The sequence below is a fragment of the Hirundo rustica genome, chromosome 7, assembly GCF_015227805.2.
Source record: "Hirundo rustica isolate bHirRus1 chromosome 7, bHirRus1.pri.v3, whole genome shotgun sequence".
NCBI classification, from domain to species: Eukaryota; Metazoa; Chordata; class Aves; order Passeriformes; family Hirundinidae; genus Hirundo; species Hirundo rustica.
In genome coordinates this window covers 23,544,728-23,567,632 of record NC_053456.1, presented here as the reverse complement: position 1 = coordinate 23,567,632, position 22,905 = coordinate 23,544,728, and the positions used below count along the sequence as shown (strand labels likewise).

The 22,905-nt window shown below is 40.2% G+C and overlaps 1 long non-coding RNA gene across 2 annotated transcripts in view; it reads left to right on the top strand.

Moving 5' to 3' along the window:
• Positions 1–1,340: 1,340 nt before the first annotated feature.
• The window catches only part of LOC120755188 (uncharacterized), a 40,806-nt gene continuing 19,241 nt past the window's right edge, over positions 1,341–22,905 (top strand). Inside the window, exons 1-3 of one of the 2 annotated variants that reach the window (XR_005701661.2) lie at positions 1,341–1,412; positions 2,254–2,436; positions 3,524–3,573. This is a non-coding gene — a long non-coding RNA (uncharacterized LOC120755188). The remainder of the gene's footprint in view (positions 1,413–2,253; positions 2,437–3,523; positions 3,574–22,905) is intronic. The other variant, XR_005701660.2, reaches the window with a different exon arrangement.

Here is a 22,905-nt window from a genome sequence, read left to right as displayed (position 1 = left end):
GCACCTTATTGTTGCTGTGTGCAGTGATGTGACATGTGAGTTATTTGTTTGCTCTGCCATAAGATAGCATTAGGGGATATAATGTGAACAGATCACTCATTTGTGGAAATATTTATGTTGCTGCTTTCGAGGGATCATTCAATTCGAAAGCAGATGGCAAAGCATGGATATTCATGGACTATTTTAAAAGCTATCTCAGGTAAAATGTTTTCACACAGAGCAGCTAAAGCCTGTAACATTCTGATATTTTACAACATTTATTACTTAATGTTTACATATATTTACAATAAATCTTCATAAATGCTACTCAAGCAAGAATTTGCTAGTTCCAGTTTTTATTACAGTATATCCCATGAGCTCTTTATTGCTCAGGCCCCTGACCCTACAAATACCTACACATGACTTAAATAATATTCAGCTGAGGGGGCCTACTGTGTTCAGCAGTGTTTATAACATGGCAAACTTTGGGAACATGTGTGTATCAAGATTTTCAGTTATATGGGGATTTGAAACCTCCATCTCATGACAGCTAAAGTGACTCTAGCTCTAGAAGTGATCATCTTGTCTGCTCAGAACCACAGAATCCTTCTAAGGCATTCCTTTGAGCATCCAGAAAACAAATCTTTTTTAAAGATGATTTCCAAAGGCTTTAATAGTCTGCAAATACAGATTCAGGTAAATGTGAAGTAGCTGTTTTGATAATTTCATGTCATTCTTGCCCAACTGCTCGAAGCCCAGCTTTCCATAGTTCAGTGTTTCAAAAAGGAGATGAATAAAAGTCCACTATTTGTGTTGAGTTGGAGGACTGACCTTTTTCATAGAATAGGTGATTTAACATATATTAAATGCTACAAATTTTTCAGCTTCCTGATTGTGTATGTTGTCCCTCACCCAGCATTCCCTGGGCTGCCTCTTCCTTGCTGCCTTCTGTTCCTTCAGGAACATCCACATGCCCTTTCCACAAAGTGGCTTTAGAGATTCGCACAATGAAATTTGACATAAAAGGAAAAAAAAAAAATCAGAATGTACTTTGAAATTATTCCCTCAGTAAAACTTATGACACAGCATTTGCTTTACCCATTTCAGCTATGTTCACTTGCAGCTTGTTCACTTGTTTCCAGCTGACTATAACAGTCCCCATTGCATTGCGGTGCTTCAGGTGTGGGCTCTGTGCCTGCCTTTGGTGGGGTCTGGCCCTGGGTCCCAGCTGGGGCTGTCTGGGTTGTTCCCACTGCCCAGCTGTTTGCAATGAACAAATGAGCTGTGCCAGAGCCTGATTGGTTGGGATAGGCACAGCCAGGAGCTTTTCCCTGTGCCTGGGGGCAGGTGGGGGGTTTGGCTGTAGTTCAGGAGCTGCAGGGAGCACAGGCTCTCCTCAGTTTTGTGTAGGCTCTTTTCCACAGGATGGGCAGGTAAGTTATTCTGGTTTTATGTCACTGAGGCTGTCAGGCTCTGGGTGATGAGTAACTTTGATTGAGGAAGTAGGGGCTGAAGCGCATTAAGATACTACAAGTGTTTCCTAAGCAAATGTCTTTTGAAGTGCTTGGTTTTGATTTTTTTTTTTTTTTTTCAGGACTGTGTAGATATGAAGGTATAGTGCTGAGTGTGGATTGGATTATTTTGGTTGTGGTGTGTCCTGTTTCTGAAAAACTACTGGTGCCGGAGGTTTGACTAGCTTGAACTTTTGTGGAGTTGAATGCACTGGTCCCTGCCCTGCTGGAGTATCTTCAGATGTTAGGGAGAGGTTAAAAACCCCATTTTTACTGTTTCCATGGGGTCTTGTTATAGCTCTCACAGTAATAAAAATTATTATTAGTGTATCCTGCTTCTTTTCTCTCCCTCATCCACCCCAGCCTTAGTACAGTTATTTCATGTTAAAATTGAGATAAGCCCTGTGACTGAATGTGACCTCCTCACCCACTGTGGTCTGTGCTTATTCATAAACAATGCTTTTGATAGTGGACCATCCTTCAACCCTCCATCTAACTTATTGCCTTTTTTCCATCTTTGTTCTTCTGCAGCCTCACAATGCTGGTCTCTACTTTTTCTACTCCTACAAATTGGACTGTCTCTCAGCTAACAGTAAATGTTCTTGGTGCTATAGTAGGAGCAGTACATGCTCTGGGAAATACCTTGCCATGAGCATTCAAAGGCTGATGTAGAGTGTGTACTTACATGCATATGTACATGGTATTTATTAAAATGTGCTTGAGTAAGTATTAATAATGGATATAATGCTAATGTTTGTTATAGGTTTTCAACCCACTGGGGAAAGTGGAGTATAAACTACAACTCAAACTACTTCCCTGTTGAGAAATAGGTGGATTACAACTATTGCAGTGTGCTCACTTTTCAGGAAAGCTATTAGTTAAATCTTATTAATGCCATAAATTGTCTGAAGGAGATAATATGCCTCTGAAAAATGCTCTTGAGTCGGTAAGTACTTGTGTACAGCCATGTTAACAGCATAGCAAAGGTGGAAGCTGGTTTTTTCTGACTTAAATACAGTGTCTCTGTTATCTGTGCTTATCGAGAAAGACCTGGATGGAAGAGACCTGGGATTTACTGTCCTTGTTCACTTTGGCCAAATGTGGTACTGACTTTTATAGAAAAAGTTGGAAACTTAGATTGGCTAAGATGGTGTGCAGAGTTTGTGCGTGCTCTTTGGGTTAAATTATTTAAGCCTGGTTTCCACCATCATTCATGCTCTGTGCTGGTTTGTGCTACACAAGCCTGTGAAATATTACAGTAGGACTCTTTCAAATTCCTCATCTTGACTGGCAAAAAGAATACTAAGGGGTACAAGCAAAACAAACAAACGAGACTCAGCAAAACTTACTGGCTCTGCACAACGTTGAAGCAGGCAGTCTGTGGTAGACTTTAAATGAAACAAGAACACAGGGGACTATATTTAATTTAAACACCACTCATCCTAAAATAACTTAACCTGTGGAATGATTGCTGTGCAAACACTGTAATAATATAGCAGAGCTGTCACTTCAGTCAGTATTTAATAGACTCTGGCCGATTTCATTATTAACACTTAGAACACTTCATAAAAAGTGATGAAAGTATGGATACATAACCTGTACTGAAATCTCTGAGATCCCACAAAACATTGTTGTAGCTACTGCCTGACACTTCTCAAGGCGGACTGCAAATGATTGTGAACTTGAGCTGTTAGCAGCAGATGCCAAAACTCCTCTTGTTTCAAAATTGCAAAGTAGATGAAATAGGCTCCTCACAGTTTTGCTTCCATGTAGTCTGTGTGAAAGCCTGGTAAGGGAGATGAAATGTTTGCTCCTGTTACTGCAAATGATTGGGAATTATTTTTTTCCTCTTAATTTAAATTTATATGAAGACTATGGGGATATATTATACTGGCTGGAAGGTATATTGATGGAACAACCCAAAAATAAATACCAAAAAAAAAGACTGTAGCTGCAGGAAAAGTGCCTGCAGTTGTGCTGTTAATGTTTTGTTCTTATTACCCTGTATTCCAAAATTCTTTTCCATAACACAGGTCCTGATGATTGTAGAAAGAAGCAGACTAGCCAAAGTTTTTATATTTGTGTGAGTATATGGACACTGTCATTATGGTGCAAATGGAAGAGAGTACCACTAAATTCATTAGAGTTCCTGTGGTTTTCTTAAGGCTCCAGAAAGAGACTTCCCTTATAGTGAGGGAGAGTGTGTGGGTTTCTCCTTTTGTTTTCACTGGGCTTTGGTGGAGATGCTTGATGTAGCTGTGGCTGGGTTGATGGTGGTTGTTGGTAACAACTGGCACAGGGCTTAGTCCAGGGCTTGATCATTGTCTGAAGCAGCCAAAATGGAATCCCTGGAGAGCCTGGGTATTTCCTTGGTTCCTGGCATCAGCTCAAGCTGTAAGTCACAACCTTCCTGTGCTAAATTACAGCAGCTGGGAAGTTTGTGTATTTCCATTGGTAAGAGTAAGTAACATTAATTGGAGCTTGGCGATCTTAACTTTAGGTGCACCTGTGCTGACACCTGGCCTGGAATAAACATGAGCATGGAGCTTCTGTCCTTCCAGGCAAGAAAAATAGATGGGAAGGATGAGGCCAGTGATGCAGGGGTCTCCATGCTTAAAATGCAGAAAACTCCTTTGGGAAGGACATTCCTTTTCTGCCTTCTTCAGCTTCTGTATATATCTAGGAATGAATGCCTGAAGGCATTTGTCTGGTATTGAGTGGTCATCTGAGTTACTGTGGTCTTGTCTGAAGCTTATGTCATGAAATTGAGAAAATATTGTTAAAAGGACAGGGGATCACTAATAACTGGATTTTAATAATGTATTCCCAGCTGAGGTGTTTCCACTGGATGCATTGGTTTCTCTTTCTGGACAAGTGCATTTCAGATAACAAAGGAGGTGAGAGGTTGGCTAGATTCACTTTTCCTTAAAAAAAAATTGTAACATCTCACCACTGATCTTCTCTTTGGTGTTGCTTGAATGTGACACAAACTGTGGAACTAGGGAATCTCTATAATGTAATGGGGCTGAATATCTGCAGTCTAGAGGCTGGATTGGTTGGGCTTTCAGCTGATGTTCTAGAAGTACTTGGACATAAGCCATGCTTGATTTAAAGGAAAAGTAATGCTTAGAACTTTCTCAGGCTTCACATAATTGTTTGGATGTGAAAAAAAACAAATGAGCAATGAATCTTAGATTAATGAAGATTCATTGTGTGTTCATAGCACTTGGACTACAAGTGCCCAACCTTTTGTGTGCCTCCTTGCACGCTTCTTAGTTCTGGGCTGTCTGGCTCCTGTTACAGATGAAGGCTTGGCAGGTTTGCTTGCAGCAGTAAAGGGCTATGGGATCAGCCCTGTAGTGACAGAGATATGTGCAGCCTGGCTCGTAGGGCTGGTGCTGGCTGAAGCGAGCTCTTGGTGCTCAAAAGCAGGAGAGACAAGTTGGGTGCTGCCCCAGTGGGAAGGCAGGTGAGGGGTCTGGCAGAGGACCTGAGGTGCAGGATTAGCCTGGTGCCTCTTCTGGCCTATGCTGGGGTGAGGTTGATGGGCATTGGGAGAGGGCAACAGGAGGCCACTGCTTAATCTTGTTCAGCTCTTAGGGATGCATCAACTAAACTGGGCTTGTTCATTTAGTAAACTATTAAAGAAGTTGTCTTCAGGGTATTTATTTCAGGCAGTTCTAGTGAAGTAATCCTTTAATTCCTCAGAGTAAATGCTGATGAGGATTTACTGCAGAGTAAGCCATGTGCGGGTCACAGTGTGAGTGGTTGTAGAGTATGTTTGGGAGCAGTATGGCTGCTTTCCCCTGGGGCTGGGCAGTGGGAGCTGCAGGGTGTCTCCACAGCAGGGCTGTCCTCTATGGCTGTTGATGGCTGTGGTTGGGTGCTGTGCTTGGCAATGCTTGTGTCTGGCCTAGAGAAGGAGGCTGGTTCTGCTTCAGCTTTGGCTGAAACCACTCCTCCTCTTAGTGTTCTGTTTCTTCCTGTTGTGCATGCTGCTCAGCCTTCAGTCCTCTGCCCTGATCTTTTCCCTGGGTTGTCCCAAATAATGAGAGAAGCCCCAGATGAAGCCATGGTCTGATGTGTATAATTCAACTTCAGCAAAGTTCTGTCTATGTGTTATTTTGCCCACAAAATCGTAATGGTTTCTCATTCCCTAGGCAGTGATTTCTTCACTCTTCACAAGACTGTTCTGCACTTAGGAGGCCAGGAGAAGGCCTGTGCTCTTCTACTTAGTCAAAATAGATGTGTAGGGCTTCAATTAGCTAGGTTTGCAAGTCAGGAATTATTTATCCTTCTCTTGGTATTGCTGGAGCAAGTAAAAAAAAATCCAAGGGGAGCTGCAGCCTACAGTGAGCAAAGGAGCTTGGACTTTTCTATTCCATCCAGCTCCTTTTCCCAAGGGAGCTGGTTTCCTGGGAACACCAGGGGAGTGTTGTTGAAGCTGCATGGAAAGCAATGTGAGTAAATTCTCATGCCAATATTTTGGTTGGGAAGCTGGTTACAGAATGTCATTTGGTATTGAGAGTGATGAGCTACCTTATGCAAAGGAAATGATTGTCTGCAGTGGGAGAACTTGTAAGTCCAGTGAGTAACTTATTTGCTCTGGAAATTCCTTTGCTTATGGAAAATGTGTTAGTGGCCAGAGCATGGCTCTGGTCTGAGCAGGTACTCTTGGTCTCTCCCTGGCACTGCTCTGCTCTGACTCCCTTCTGTAAAATGTTCCTCCTGGTGACTGCAGCATTATTGGAAAAAATCTGATATTAGAAGCTTGTTCTTGGATAATAATAAATCAAAACCTGAAAGTATTGGAAAAGTAGTCGCATAGAAACTTGAAACTTTTAGCAACTTTTCTGCTGTGGAGGTAAAATGATAAACAACTTTTACAAGTTCCAAGTTATTAAATCAAAATTTAAACTATCTTTTTCTAATAAACTGGATTCTTTCAATGTCTTAATTTCTTATCTTAGACATGGAGCTGATTTACATGGAAACATTTTTGTGTTAGAAGTTGCAACATGTTATTATGTTTTCTTTCCATAGACAGAAAGAAAAAAGTTATATTAGAATTTTTCTTGAAATTAAGTATATGAGAAGGCACTTGAAACTTTAAATTGATTAACAGAGCACTTTAGTTTGAAATGGAATGTGCTTTTATATATAGCCAAAACATATAGGGTTTGCATTATTTCTGAGTAATTGTAGTCCCTGAATGATCCCATAGTTGAAAAAGGCTGTTTTGGTTTAATAGTAGAAGCTCAAAGATATTGGAAGCAGCTGTTCTTCAGTTTAGAAATAGTTTGATCTGGAAAATAACAATAAGTCATCTTATGAAGGGGAAAAGGAAATATTTTGACCTAGAAAATAAAGTAAGAAGTTTCATGAATTCCAAGTACCAGTAGTCACCCTTAAAAATGAGAATATTTGTGTGCCTTAATCTGACATGTCATTATGTTTATAAAGCTTGTGACATGGCTTAGTACAATGCATTGTATTTAGTGTTATCATTGACCTATGTCATGAAATAGCATGAATAATAACTATAAAAGTAAATACAAGGGCTTATTTTATAGTATAATTCAACATGAAATTAAAAAATATCCTGCTTCTGGAAATTGTTCTGAAAGAGAAGGGCAGATTGATGCCATTTGAGTGACAGAGGACAATGAATATGTGCATGTTCCTGCAGCCTCCAAATATCATTGTGGTGTTGGAAGCGAGTCAAGGCTGCTTACACTTCATAGTCTCAGCAAAGGGTGAAGTTGAGACTTGTGGGAGTCATTGACAAATTCCCGTTTGACTCAATGAGGTGAGGATTTTGGCAGTGGCTCCAAAAGCAGCTTTGAGTGGTTCCCATTGCCCTTGTGGAAGAGGGCACACAGGAGACCTCATGGGACCCTGGGTTGTGCTGTTCTGTGGGCACTCCTGACGAAGCCTGGAGGCTGGCGGGGGAACAGAGGGATGTGCTGCCAGGGGAGGGAACCCTGGTGTGACTGCCCTCTCTTCTGGCTGCAGCTGTTGACTTAATAAAATATCTCTGTCTCTAACACTGACAGGCACGGGAATCTCAACTTGGCATGTCTAAAACAGCAATACTGGTTGTATTTTGTAGCACAAATGTCCTCTTTGTGAGTGTTTGAGGCCTAAATGCAGACCTTTGAAAGGGAAGACAAATTGATAAGGCCAGCATGTAGCAGCCTCGCTCTTCGTTTACCCTGTTGAGATCAAAGTATGAGGTTACTAGACCCGAGTCAGTGGTTCATTATTGGGAAGTTTTTATTTAAGCTCTCTCAAGGTATTAAACTACTGCCTGTTAAACTGACTTTCCTTTTTCTGGTGATTAAATCAGTAGCAGATCTTTATCTTACGGTGGCAAGAAGAGAAAACACCAAGGGCAATGAAATTACGGCTTAAAGTACCATTGAATGGTTTGTGTTGGAAAGGACCTTTAAAGGTCATCTAGTCCAACTCCCTTTCAATGAGCAGGGGTATCTTCAACTAGAGCAGGTTGCTAGGAGCCATGTCCAGTCTGACCTTGCATGTTTCCAGGGATGGGGCTTCTATCACCTCTGGCCAGTCTGTTTCAGTGTCTCACTGTAATTGCAAAAAGTATCTTCTCTATAATGCAGTCTAAATCTTCCCTCTTACAGCTTGAAGACTTTACCTCTTGTCCTGCAGCAAAAGGCCCCGCTACAAGAGCATCAGCCTGCCAGGCTTCTTCTCTTGTACTTGTTGCTGGCTCAGTCTAGTGCTTGACAGCCTTCAAGAGTTAGTGAATTTTAAAGAGCTCTTGTGTAGTTATCTCCATTTTTGCAGAGGAGAAAAAGTCAGACACACACAAATGACATGCCCAAGGTCACAGAGGAAAAACAAACTTGTGTTCTGTGATGCTTTTGCCTACTGGCTGCTCTGCCTAGTTTTAGAAGAAAAGCTCTGCTTGTCTTTCTCATGCTGTTACTGGGATGGATGTTTTTCACCACACCTCATGAGGGCAAGCTGGGTGGGGAGCTAGAGAGCATCCCAACATAGTTATTTTCCAGTGGCCTTAACTGCTGTCATTTATCGCAAGTCTTTTTGTAAGGTTCATCATGATTGACTTTTGCCCTATTGCTCCTTGTTGTTTACCTAGCAGGAAGAAATAAGCACAACTATCACTGTTAGGTAGAGAAACAAATCTTCAGAGTAGAAGATGCAAACTTTATAATCCTCAGGATATTTGTAAAGGTGGATAATATTGTTAATGTAAGCTGTCCTACAGGTGTTCTTTGTGGTCATTAGTTTTGTGTCACATACACCTCTCAGCTTTGGTCTGCATTTGCCTCGCTCCTCTCACTGCTGTCTTCATGTCCAAATCAACTCTGTGGAGAAATCAGAGCAGCGGGAGTGCTGGTATTGTTTATTTTTTCCAGGGTCTTTGTCTCCCACTGCATTAACTATTTGCAGCACCAGTATTACTTAAAAATACAGTTCTGGGAGGACATTCTTGCCTGTGACTACAACTGCTGCTCCAGAGTCTTTCCATGCCTTTCCCAAGGCTCAGCCTTGCTCCACTTAGCAGAGGCACCTGTTCAGTCAGGACAGATGAAGGTCAAGTACAATAATGTGTTTTGGTGAATAAATAGTTCATACATGCAGTGGCATCTGAGTGTTCAGCAGTCTTCACCTGTTGCCTCTTTTGTACTTATGTTGGCCAATTTCCATTATGTAGTTTTATATAACCAGGTAAGACCTGTATCACCAAAAGATTATTTTTTGGCTAATTTGTTTATCCACATTCAAAGTGGACAAATTAATATACCATGAGTTTGTGTATTTTTTCAAATGCTGTATTTGGGCCTTTTTATATTTTCCTTTATAAAATGCTACAGGTGTCTTGGATACCTTCATTAGCCATTTAATAGACTACAGGAATTTTACTCATTAGTGTGTTATCTGGCTGCTTATCAGCCTTGCTCTTTAATTCTGAGTGTGTTGTCCTGTTACAGTAATTGGGCTTTATTCTTATCAGGTTTGTGTAGCATTGTATTAGAGTAGAAATAAAATGCTTTTGAGTAGAAATAAAATAAGCATGAATAATGTTCTTGTGTTATAGAGAATTTGTGTGGATTGCTGTGTATAAAATGTGTTTGTACCTTTAACTGATAAAGCTATAACGGGGCACCACACTGAGAAATTCGATGATTCAGACCTGGAAAAATAGTAGGGGAAAAACACAGACCCTCACCCTAATGGTGAAAGTGGGGAAAAGCCAAGGGGAGCCAAAAAAATTGGGATGCAGAAAGACCGAAGCTGAGAAAGGAAGCCACAAAATACGAAGGCCGTTTCTAATCTCTGTCTAGAAATGTTATCAGTAGTGCTTAACTTCTTGCCACAGAGTAGGATATCACATTAAAGAAGCAGGATCAAACAGTTATGGGAGTTCTTGCTGATCAAATATAACACTAAGAGCAGTACTCACCCTGGCTGGTATTAGCCCAAAGGTTGCATGCAAGGTCCTAGGCACTGCATTTTTCTCACTGGGGAGAAATAGGAGCTTCCAGTGGAAGCTGAAAAGGTGATCAAGGGGAGCTGTCATCCCAGAATTGATCCGCTAGGAAATAACCTACCCTGTTTCTTGCAGTCAGAAGTAATTTTGTGCATCAGCAGAAATACTCCAAAGAATTAGTGTATCTTCAGTGGTTTCAGTACTTAGTCTGTATTCATTTGGGTCTGTGAGAGATGGTAAGTCCAAAATAAATGCCCAGTCAATTGTACTGAAGATCTTTCTTATTATAGTGTGATTGAATAAACAGAATGGTGCTAACCCAGAGTATCTGACAAATAACTGTGCTGAGCTCTGGAATTAGGCATAATGACTCTCCATACTGATGCTTATTGGTACAGCAGCAAAAGCATTAATGTGCATCTGTAGTCTGGTTAAGAGTGAGAATTAATCTGTGCAGAGCCATGAGCTGTAGAGACCTTCATTTCCTCTGCATGTGCCTTAAAAACCTGTGTGCTCTGGCCAGCTCTTGGCTGTGTCCATTCTGCAGCTCCACATACAGACGCTCATTTCTTTGGAGGGGGGATGGCCGTGTCAGTCTGTGTTGCTCTGAGACTGAGTGTCACGTGAAACTAACAGTGCACGTGACACTTAATATGAAGAAAAAATGTAGTCAAGATGTATATTCTTTTTAAATGGAATAAACTCAATTTAGCTTATAGTTAAAAACAAATGTGATTCAGCATTATCTGAAGCAAAAATTAGCTGTACTTATTTAAGTAGCTAAATCTTGTTGAAGAAGGGGCTTAGCTAAGCAAAAATGGAGTTTTAAAAATTTAAATACTGATCTTGATTCAATTATTAGAGGATTTAGTATTTTTCTTTAATTTTTATTTTAAAAAATAATCCATTGCAGTCCCTTTCATTGAAGGGGTTGTTATTGCTCAGTGTGAGTTTCTCTCTTACAAAACTGACTTGTTTGCCTTTGAATATTAACTTTCTGTATATAAAGAAGAATTATATCAGATACTTTCTGGTAGAAAAACTTCCTTGTGAAATGCTGAAATAAGACTTTAAAAATACAACTTGCTGCAAACCTTTGAAATGGATGTACAAAGTACATTAAATTTTGGCAATTGTAGCTTTCAAGTTTGAATCATAGGATGGTTTGGATTGGAAGGGCCTTAAAGACCATCCAGTTCCTATCCCTGTGAGGAAGGGATACTTTCCACTAGACCAAGTCCTATCCAGTCTGACCTTGCACACTTCCAGAAGTGGGGCATCCACTGCTTCTCTGCTGGCACCTGTTCCTGTGCCTCATCACCCTCATAGTGAAGAGTTTGGTCTTGTGTCCAGTCCAGACTTCTTAAAGTTTTATCCATTACCCCACGTCCTATAGATCTGTGCCCTTGTAAAAAATTCCTCTCCACCTCTCTTGCATGCCTAAATCATCATGGTAAATGTTTTCTGGCCAAACTGAGTCTGCCTAGTACTTCTTGGGAGCAAAAGGCATTTTTTTCAACATCAGCAAATTTTGTCAAATTACCTAACCTATTGGCTGTTTGTACCACTTGTTTCCTTCCATTTTTATGGTGAGTAGGGTATTGCCCTTTCTGTGAGGACTCATGTAGGATGTGTTTAGTTTTGTGCACACTAGCTTTGTGTTTAACACGTGCAGACTCATCTTATAGAGGATCTTTAATGCCCTGATGAGATCATGTCTCTTTCATTCAGGAAATAGAGGAGTAGATCCAGTTCTGACCTGAGCTTTATTCCCACCTGAAACCAACCAGTTTGGATTTAAATGAGGATGGAATTTGGCCTGAGTCTTGTGCGCTTTGGAACAGAGGAAAACAAGAAATGATCTCATTGGATATAAAACCTGTAAAATACACCCAGATTTTATGAATGCTAACTTTGAAAGAGGTCTTTGACTTAATCTTACCAACTTGAGGCTTTATAGGAGGGTCTGCGTATGTTAACAAGTGGACCTTTGTAAGGATCATTGTTTAATATTTTACAGGTGCACTTTGAAAGAATCTGTGGCCATTGAGATTTGTTTTATGATTTGTTTGGAGATTTGGTGAAAAACTCTGCAACACTGCAGATCAGAAATATCTTTATTTTGTCTCTTCTCAGAGAGGCACCAGCCCAAGTGTGAAAAAGTGGAAAGGTAAAATGACAAACTGTGCCAACTAGGTCTTGCTTCCACTCTGTCTTCCTCTTTCTCAAGTACTGTAAATCACCACTTTCTCTATTAATGCACTGTTCCAGAATATTGTGTCACTCAATACTTTCTCTAGAGTTGAGAGCGTTTTACCTTGAGCAAGCTAGAAGTAATTCACCCTTATTGCCCTGCCCAAAGAGATGTTCTTTCTTTTTATATTTTTTAAAATTACCATATTATTTTTTGTTTCACTTCTGAATACACAGATTGGAAAATTGGATTAACTAGCAAGTCAAGATATTTCCACTCTGGGACACCAAGAAAAGCTAGTCTGTGGTGATAGAACAATATGCTCCTTTGTCATGATTTGTTTATCAGACTCTTAACAAATTAAAGTTCTTCTGGGTTTAGCTGTTTTTGTTTGGAGTTTTTCCCTTTCTGAATAACTTGGTTTTTAAAACTGATGGTTTAGTGTGGTTTCTGATGTGCTTATGGAAGCAATATAACACTGATAGCAATAGTGCCTAAATGAATCTCTAATGGCAGCTACAGTATTACAGGGTTGGGATAAGCCAGCAAATGAAGCTGTTTGAGTGCAGCTCTCAGCTGGAGCTGATGGCTGAGAAGATGGAAAGCCATTCCCCCTTTGTATCTCAGGCCAGCTAAAGAACCCTGGCAATGTGCCAGTCCCCATTCCTTCCTCCCTTCCCTGCCAGAGGCAGGAGAGCAATAGCAAATACTGCCAGATGTGGAGGCATCCTGCTGTGGGTTTGTGTCCAGGATTGGCAAGGACCCTTCTCAAACCACCAACTGCACAGGAACTTGCCAAGCCATTGCAAGTGTGGTTTGAGTAATCCCCCAGCCTCTCAGCCTAGGTTTAACTGCTTTGTGGAAGGTGTTTTTTCCTACTAGTTTTGATATTTTACTGTACTTTTTTTTTTTTTTAATACCTCAGATCTTTAAATTGGTGTAGTCTATACTTCAGCTTAGGAAAAGCATTGCACACAAACACTATCCTGAGCAGGTTTGATTGCTTCCACCACTGATTTTGTGGTAGTTTTGTTTAAGATTTGGAGGCTGCCACCATATGCCAAACTGCAAGAGCAAGTTGGAGAAACCTAAGCATCTTCCTCAGAAACCACACCTTTCCTTTTTCACCTTGCTCAGGTGAAATGCTGATTGACACAAGAAAAGGGAAAGGATTTCTAGTGGAATGGCTCTTGCAGTGGAAAAGCAAAGTTTGATGTGAGCAGCCTTAGTGCTCTTCTGCCAGTTCCAAGTTGGAGATTTCTCCTCTAGAAAGTGTTTTCTCTCCTCATAATTATACAATTCAGTCCAGCACGGTAATCCTGACTTTGCTGATAAATGGCACATCTTGCCTGGAGCACTCTAATTCCTGAGTTGCTGGTATATTTGTCATACTGATGTATTTCTCATGTACCTTCCAGACTTTGAGGCACACAAAAGACAATTATACCACTGGCTGGTAGAGGAGTGGGAGTTTTCTTTTTCTTGGTATCTGCTCTGTGTTAAATTTTGCAACTATAAAGTCAAGATAAGGTATGACTTCCATTGCCTGGCATTTTATGACCTCATTGGCACCAAAAAATGCAGATATGATAATAATGGCAATAATCTTTAAAGCATCATAAAAGTATGAAACAAAGTATCTGCTGCCAAGACCTGCCTAGTTCTAGCATCTCTGGGATTTGGCAATGCAGATAGAGCCGTTATTTTTGTGAAGGTAGAGTGTCCTGGGAAGCCCAGTCATCTTCAGATATAAGTCTCCTTTCTCATTAGAAGTGTTTTGTTTGGCTTTTTTCTTTTATTATTATTTTTCTGCCAGATTGGCACTGTTTCCTTGAGCGTGTGATATCTCTGCCTCTGTTTGCCTGTGATCAGTGTGAGTAATCATTTGAATGATGTATCACATATACCCAGTTTGTAGAATATTGTTGCTCATTATTACATTAGAGCTCCTTTCCACAGTTCTGTAAGTGCACTTCAGTAATTGCTGCTTCATATCTTGGGTCCAAGTGTTCTCCTGGTCAAAGGAACAGGCATCATTAATTACATTCCCTACTTAATTTTCCAAGGTTTCTGCTCCTGGCAAGCAGCTGGTCTGTGCAGCCTCTCTGCAGCTGGAGCTTTCAGCCTCCCAGCGAACAGCATTGAGTGTAATTGCAAGATGAGTCTGCACAAGGCAAGTGCCAGACAGTATTGGTATGATTATCAAAAAGAGGAAGGAACATGGCAAAGCATCTTGGCTTAGACAGGCAGCCACTTCTCAGAAGTTCCCCAGAAGTGCTGTCTAGCTGAATGGAATGCTGAGAAATAGTCAAGCAGCTGAAGCTTGCTGCCTGTTTTGATCAGCAAGCAAGGTGAGAACAGTGTCCTGTGTTCAGGCTGGCCAGCAGCCTGTGAGAGGACAATGCTGGCCCAGGGCAGTTTCTGTTCTAGGCAGTGTTTCATTTTTCTGGTACTGAAATGCATCCAGTAAGAAGTGGGGCAGCACAGCTGGCCTGCTGGCTGAAGAAGGCCAAGGAGAATCTCTGTAGATGGGACAGGAGTTTGCAGGCAGTCTGCTGATGAAAAGCTGCTTTTTCATTGCCAATTTGTATTTCATTACCACTCCTCTGTGTAGTTCAGTCCCTGAGATAGAAACTAATTCTTGAGCAATCAAAAGAAAAGATTCTCATTTTATTGGATCTATTATAGATTTTATGCTATAATAATTCAGTATAGACATTTTTCTTATGATTGTTCTTTTTATATTGATTATGATTTTTACAGATTTAGAATGTACAGTGGCTGAAGCTGTAAGATCAAATAAATTTGGTTATAAACCACCAGATTGGTCTTTGTGTTGCATACATCCTAGCTTTGTGTAGGCAGGCAATAGGCTTAGATATCAGCATATCTGTTTAAATGTAAATTGTTTGCTAATTTGGGTTTTGGTTTGTAGAAGAAAGAATCATTCCCCGTAGTATTGACCTGGAGCTGAACATTTAGAGCCCTGTCTTTGCCACTTCTCATTTTAGGTCAGGTGCTTCAGCCTACTTTGTAGTATAGGCAAGAGATCTACATCATACAAAAGAAGCCTGACAGTGCTTTCTGTCTTGAGTTGTCTGCCAGTGATGCCACTAGCATGTGCTTATTTATACCTTGCTCAAGGGCAAGGTATGCTTACTCTGTTCTGAAATGCCTTTTGAAATTTCAGGCACTCTTGGCTTTTTTGCACATCTCTTCACCCTTTGTCTTTGCTACCTATTTATTGATGTGCAATTATCTCTTCATTGGTTAACTTTGTTTCCTGTGCTCATAGTGTCACCAAACACACAGGGTCCACTCCAGAGATCTATATGAGGACAAACTGTATGCCTGACTTGCAGTTAATCCTTTTTCTTGTGAGCCCTCTGAATGCCGCAGCTCAGCAGCAGTGCAGCTGATACGCGTGTGCATGGTTAACTTACTGCAGAATCTCCTCTTCCCTCAGTGGTGCAGCTATGGCCAATCTCCTCCTTCCCTGCAATGACTTCCATGTCCATCCTCTCACTGCCCTCCAGTGTTTTTATAGATTCACAAGTTGAACGCAATATAGAAGTAGTTTAGCTCCTTTGGAGAGGGGATATTCAGATGATTTGGAGTAGATATCTCTGACCCATATGTTGTTACCTATCATCAATCTTCAAATCTTGGTCAGATGGCAAATTCTGAATGTTATGACTACTTTTGGTTAACTGCTGGTGGGACAGTTCCTCTTAACTATGCGAAGGCTGTACTTTGAAAGTGGAAGTTACATGCCTTGACTTATTGGTGGACAAAAGAATGTGTTTGGAGGGAAATGGACAATAAAGAGGAAATAGTAATTTTTAGTGATTTCAGAGCTCTTTGGACTTCACCTATAGTATCTTTCCTAGAAATTATTCTAAAACATAGCAGCTCACTGGATCCAAAATTTTTATGACATTCAGAAAAACTAGTTTCTCTTTAGGTTTTCTACACTGAGGGATGTGTATGTAATTTTCAGGGTTTGGTTTTACTTGCCTTGGTATCAGGCCTATAAAAGCAGTCTTTATATTAATTTCTGTGGATTTCTGCACTGGAACTGTATTAATTTTAGGCTGACTTATTGGAGCCAATTTTTTTAGAATAAACTGTCCATGCTGCTGTCAGCTTTTCAAGAGGCAAAAAGTGATGCAGCCTTGATTAAATACAGCTAATCTCATGTTTAAATCTGAATGCACATGGGAGCAAAGATTTGCTTGGATACTTAGACTACAGAGGGAGTGAAGCACTAGCCTAATGCTCAAAGAAATTTGTGTGGCACTAATACTTATTACAGTTTTTCTATGTGCTTTCATAGCCAAGAATGTATGTAAATATGCATGGGCAACCTAATTCATGTACTTTATGTACTAATTCACATAACTTCCATTGCTTAAGTTTCTAAAATGTTTGAAACTGACACCTACACACCAAGTTAAAACATCTCCTTCCTGTTCTCAGCAGATTAAGTGTGTGTGGTAGAACTGTATATTCTACATTATCATTTTGATCTACATAAATACAGATCCTTTTTGGTATGTCCAAAAAAATAGATACCACTAAGATGAATAAAGAGTTTACTTTATTATTGTCTTTGTCCGATCTTAATTTCCCACCTAAACACCTGACAGGCTTATTCCTGGTTATAGCTTGTTTTTCTCTTCAGTGTAATGAAAAGTGCCTTTTGCCCTTTGAGCCAGGAGCTTTTTCAGTGTCTATTTTCTTGTACAAACACTGCTTCCCTCCAAGGCCCTTGGCAGTCTCTCAGCCTCTGTTAAGATTCTTTCTGCAGCGTAAGGTGAGGATAACAGCATCACTAATGGCACCTTCCTACGGTGTGGGAAGAACGAGCAGTTACAGTTTGCAAATTGCTTTTATGATAACAAACTTTATTGGCTCTAGCCTCATTCTCATTGAGGCCAATGGCCAAAATTATGTAAATAGCATGTGTTTCTTCAGCATGAATGCATTCCCAGCCTCTCCCAAACTATGAAGCAAAATCCCTGAAGGCATGAGACTATCGAGGAAACAGAAGGCAAAGAAAAAAAAAAATTCTCTAAGTTGTAGTCAGAAATGTAGAAATTCTGGATATGTTATGTCTATAAAACCTGCCACATTATTTCTATTAAAGTTTAAAAAAGGTGGCTTGCTTGTCTTCTGAGCTATATAGTTGTACTTGAGTGACCTAGGAAATTCTGAGAAACAATGAGGAATGAATTTCAATGAAGTAATCCATAATGAAGCTTTCAATATATGTTTCTGCAGTTGTATAATTATTTGATATATTTCCTCTGGCAAATAAGCTTGCCACAAGGATAAATCTTAGACTATTCTAGCAGATGCTGTATATACTTAGATTATATTTTTGAGAACTGATCTGTAGTCCTTCAGCAGCAACCTTTATCTGTCATCTACAAATAATTGAGCTATACTGCTCTTCTTAAAGCTGAAGACATTGAAAAGAGGAAGGGCCATATCATTCACTGTCTGGAACCCTATTTCAGTTGTCTACAAGAAATAAAAATGGCTTTCCTGTAGCCTTGTACTGCGTTTTTGTGTACATTGCCTGAGATAGGTAAGGTTGGTTGTTTGTTGTTGTTGCATCTGAGTGAAAAGCTACTCTTCTTGTTGAAGCTGCATTTATGACTGGTAGGAGTGTCAGCAGGGTGCTGCTGGAGACAGTGCTGCACCTGGCCTCTATCCTGAGGGTTGGGAGCTCAGCTCACACTGTCCCTTCCTGCATGGGAATATGCACACACCGCCTGCAAGAGTAGGACTCCAGCCTTTTAATTGGTTTTGTTTCCTGGTAAGTTGTGAGACTGCTGAAACATAGCTAGCAGATGAAATACTGGGCAGTATTGCGCCTTTTTGCACCAGCACAGAAAGTTAATGTTCTCAGTCATTATTAAGCAAGTAAGTAAACTTTATTTTAACCTCTGGTGAAGTACAGTACTGAAGGATTTTGCAGTGTGAAAAAATGTTTCCTGCACAGCATAAAATAAAATTCAAGTGTGTTAGTTACAGAAAGAGGCCCCAACTCTTTAATAGAAGGAAGTGCCTTAAACTGTTACATGATGCAGCACATGTGTGCGGTCCTCTCTAACATTTGCAGCAGCTTTATTTGCTAAGATCTTATCTTGTAGTATAGCAAAACCTTCAGTCAGTTTTCAGTAGTATTTCATTTTGTGATCAGACTACACAGGATTATGATATTTATTTTGACAGGCTTTTTTTTTCCTTAAAATGACTGCTCAGAGCTGTGTTCACTTTTACATCAAGTATCATGTACATTTCAGAATATGAGTACATAATTACTGATCTTTGATACCTTTGCAAAACAGAAGTGTATCTCTTGGACTACTTCATGTACAGTTTTTTCAAGCAAGTTCATCAAGGACTTACTGTACTTGAATAAAAGGAAGGTTCTTGAGAGGTGTAGTGGGTAGCTTGAATCTGAATTTAACTTCGGGGAAACATAAGCAGTTTCTTTGAAATCTCTTTGGTACTGGCTCATGCCTCAGAGTTCAGCACTACTTTTATCTACTTTAGAGGCAATCCAGGTGGGACTGGATCCTGGCTGTTAACTAACAGAGCTTTATCAAAGGAAGTATGCTGACTTATGCTGGCAGAGGCACAAGGCCTTAATATTTTTAGGTCTTTAGCCCAGAAGTCTCATTTCTTTTATTATCAGTGCATCACTTCAAGTTTTAAAAAAGTTTACACAAGAGTATCAATCTTAGATCTATCAAATGAAATTGTAGGTCTTTCAAATATTTACATATGCAGATGAGTGTAAACCAATTTAGAGAGTTAAACCAAGAGTAACCATATGTCTAAATATGGTAGGGAAATGCATCATTGTAGATATTAGGACATTTTCCCTGGCTGCTGGGGGAAGGGGCAGAAGTACCACTGACATGTTAGTAAACTCTATACTATTAAGGGGTGCAAGCCTTGTGCAGGGTTGAGATAAGAAAAAAATAGATTAGAATATTATTGCAGGGCAAACTGAACTGTTGCAAAACCATTCAACCTTTCTACTGCTGTAAGAAAAGATTAATTTTCTCAATTAAAGTGGCAGAGTGTAATATACTCTGAAGTATACTGGGAGTATAGGTCAAGAGCAGGAAATATAATGGCTGAACTGTTTCATTACAGGCGACCTGCTGAAATCTTTGCAATCAGCCTAGTCTCATCGAGAGTTCTATCACTGTGAATGTACTCAGTTGCTATTACTGCTTCAAGTTAATTCAATGTTACCTGATCAGTGTTGGATATAATGTAAGATGAAGCTCAAAGCTGTTCTGATTTGGTTTTGGTAACCATCCCATTTTTCTGTTAGTCTCCTGACAGCAGTAGCCAAACTTCCTAAACTTAATTTGGGCACAAAAAAAGAGGAAAGGCACGAGGTTAAATCTTGTTAGTAACTCTTGTTAGCCTTGTCTAACGTTTTTCCAATATAGTTCATGTATTTAAATTCTGTGAGTTGGTGGGTGCCTGAAGCAGAGAGACCATCTCACTTGCTCCAGAGAGTGAATTTAAGTGCACTGGGACTGATTTCTAGTATGTTAATTTGGGGTACAAAAGTGGATGATCTTGTGCTGTTCTAAGTGAGGGACAGGCTTTGCTGCAAGCAGCCTTCTTCAGTAGATGGAGGCTGACATTTCTTCCTGGAAATGTGTTCTGATGATTCTTTCAGCACTTAGTGGGGATGAGGTGATTTCATCTTGGGTCACAACTTGCAGCTGATAAGTTCTGTGTTTTTATGATCTGGCTTTTAGAAAGGATCATGTGAAATAATAGGTGAAAAGTGGTTAGCTACTGCTGGGTAAAGAGAGACAGATGATTCTTGTGCAGTAATGAAATGTCTTGAGGTTCTTCCATTTCTGACATGTCACAAATGCTGGTCTACACACTTGGAATTCTTCTGATCCCTGTTTTCAGCCTTGTATGAAAGAAATTGATTTCTTCTGTCAATTGGCTAGAACAATCCTAATAGTATGTTTTGCATAAATAGAGCTGAGGAGTCAAATAATGAGATTTTTAAATAAGAATTTGTCAGTAAGTAAAAACTGTTGCTGTATTTATAGAAGAAAAAGCTTTGTTCAAGAGAAGATCTGGGGGTGCTCTGTTGGCCTGGTCTCCTGTGTAGGGAGTTCCTTGGCACCTTGGCTATTTCATGCTTGGGAGCTCTAAAACTCTTCTACTGATGAAAAGGCTAAGTCCCACCAGAAGAAAGAACCTCACTCTTCACAAATTTCATCCTTGACACTTAAATAATTCTTTTCTTTTTTTTTTTTTTTTTAACCAAAGGGATGAACTCCTGTACTCAGGTAAACTTTTATGCTCAGACTGGAGCTAGCACAAAACCCAAGAGCTTATTTAAACACTTTCCAGGCAACCAAGACGATACCTATAGTCCTGAGGCTGCACTGGTAGCTTTGTGGTTAGATGATGGCTTCTGACTTCTGCAGGTCACAACTGACCTCCCTATTATAAAATGTTTTATTGTTTTGCTCTGCTGTGCCTCTTCCACAGTAGGAAGCTCAGGTGTGTGAGAGCTGGTGAGGGCCAGTGTTCTTGTCCTGGCCTCCTCTTCTGTAGCCCTTCCCTCTGTCTTGGGGGTAGGTTGGCAACTAGGGAAAGTCTCAAATCCAGTTTGTGTGGATTATGCCTTTATGGAGTTGTAATAGTATTTTTTGTAGCTGAAATATGACAGCAAAACCCTCCTCTTCTGAAAAGAATTTATTGCTGATTCTGTTCGTGGCATTTTATGTAAAGCTTAAGACAACCCTTTCGTTTCTTAAAACCTTGTTAGCATGTTATCCTCTGGTATTGATCATGTTGTAAGGGTGGGAAGATCCTATGGTATTTTTAAAATGGAGGGGGGGGGGTTAGAAAATGACACCTTCATCGCTTCTTCCATGGGCTTTTTTTGTATTGTTGGGTTTTTTCCTAGAGAAAAAAAATAGTGATACAGTAAAGAATTAACTCAGTGACACACTGTTTCTCTTTGGCTGCTTTTCCAAGCAGAACTGTCTTACACTTTAATGTTTGAGGCTATAAAGGTCTGGTAAATGGTTTTGCCCATATTAATATGCAGCAAATAAGGTTACACCTTCCCTAGGCCAGAAATGGTACACAGTGCTCCTTGATCATTGTGTTCCTTTCTGGGCAGTCATGTTATTTAAGTAAGTGGCACTTGAAAGCTGTTTGTGAGAGTCTGTGGTCCAAGAGGTGATTTCTGAATCACCAAAAATGATAGGTCGTCTAACTTAATATACAGCCTGTGTTCCAGAAAGCAGTGCAATGAGAGAAGTTCTTTTGGTTTTTTTGACTTTCAGTAAAAAAAAAAATCTCTCGTGGAAAAAAAAAAGTAGCTCAAAGTAGTATTTTACTGAGTAGTAGCATGTATTATTTTCTGCTGCTTTTTGCTCTGGACCTGGTGTTATATGAACACTTAACAGAGCCCTTCTCCTCTTGTAATGATTGCTGCAACCAATGGAGTATTTTGGGTTTTTTTGAAAAGTCAGTTCACAGCAATGTCTGTGTGTGCCTCAGCAGGAGAAGCCCAACACTTGCAGATGGGCAGGACTTTTAAAAAAAAAAAAAAAAGGTGGGAGGGGTCCCTGAGGCAGGGCCCCTGCTCTCCTGAGCCTGCTGCAGCAGCCCCAGGAGTGTCCTGGCTCCCCACCAGCCTGCTGGGATGGTTCTTGCCTGTTCCTGTGCTCTCCGAGCTGGGACCAAAGTGACAAAGCAGGAGCTGATGCCAAGCCCGCCAAAACAAGTGTGCTATGCATGTGACAATTTTTAGCTTTTCATGTTGCTCTGGACCATGCAACTCCTGGTATAAATTAGGGTGGGGAAAAAAAAAAAAGCTTTGATTATTTCTCACTAAAACTGCTTATTTTTGTTTCTTATATATTCAGCATAATTCTTACTGAAATAGCTTTATATATTCTTGCATCTGTCTCAAGGAAATACTGTCATATTGTTCCAGACTGAAAATGTAAGCTAGGCTGACTGAAAAATTATACACTTCAAATACCAGAGGTGCTGTGAGCACATTGTTTCCAAATCTCCATTGCCAGAGCTGTGGGGAAAACAAATGAACCGGATTAATGTCACTGCTTTTCCATAACTCCCAGATATTTTCTTGGCAAGTTTCTTTTTCCAGCAAGTTTTTCATCTCTCTTCTGTTCCTCCTTAATTCATAACTCCTCTTTCTCAAGAAGCAGAAGGAAGCCCCTTTCTAGCTTTCAATGCTCCTTTGTGGTATATACCCTTTATCCTGGCAGTGCAAAAATGTTCCATGCCTTATTTCAGAGCTCGATCAGGCTTGTACGGGGCAGGGGCTCCTTAGTGAAGGGCTGGTGAATCAGCTGTGGGAACATGGACTTCATCTGAAATCCAGAGAATGTGAGAAGTTCAGCTGTAATTTGTATGTGGATATATATGTTACATTAAAAAGTAGCCTGAAGTGTGGTCATTACCTTACTGCAAGTGCATGAGTGTTCTAGATGCAACTTGTCTTTGAAATCCTCCCTGTGGGTGTAGCTTTGGCAGCTCGTTTTCACTTCATCAATTTTTTTTGTTGTTTGGGGAAAAAAGAGATGTTTTATCACCGAAATGAACAATTATTCATTTTCTGTTGGCATTAAATTTTTGCTGATATCAGAATTTGAATGCTTCTTTCTCAGCCTTTGGTTGACCTACCT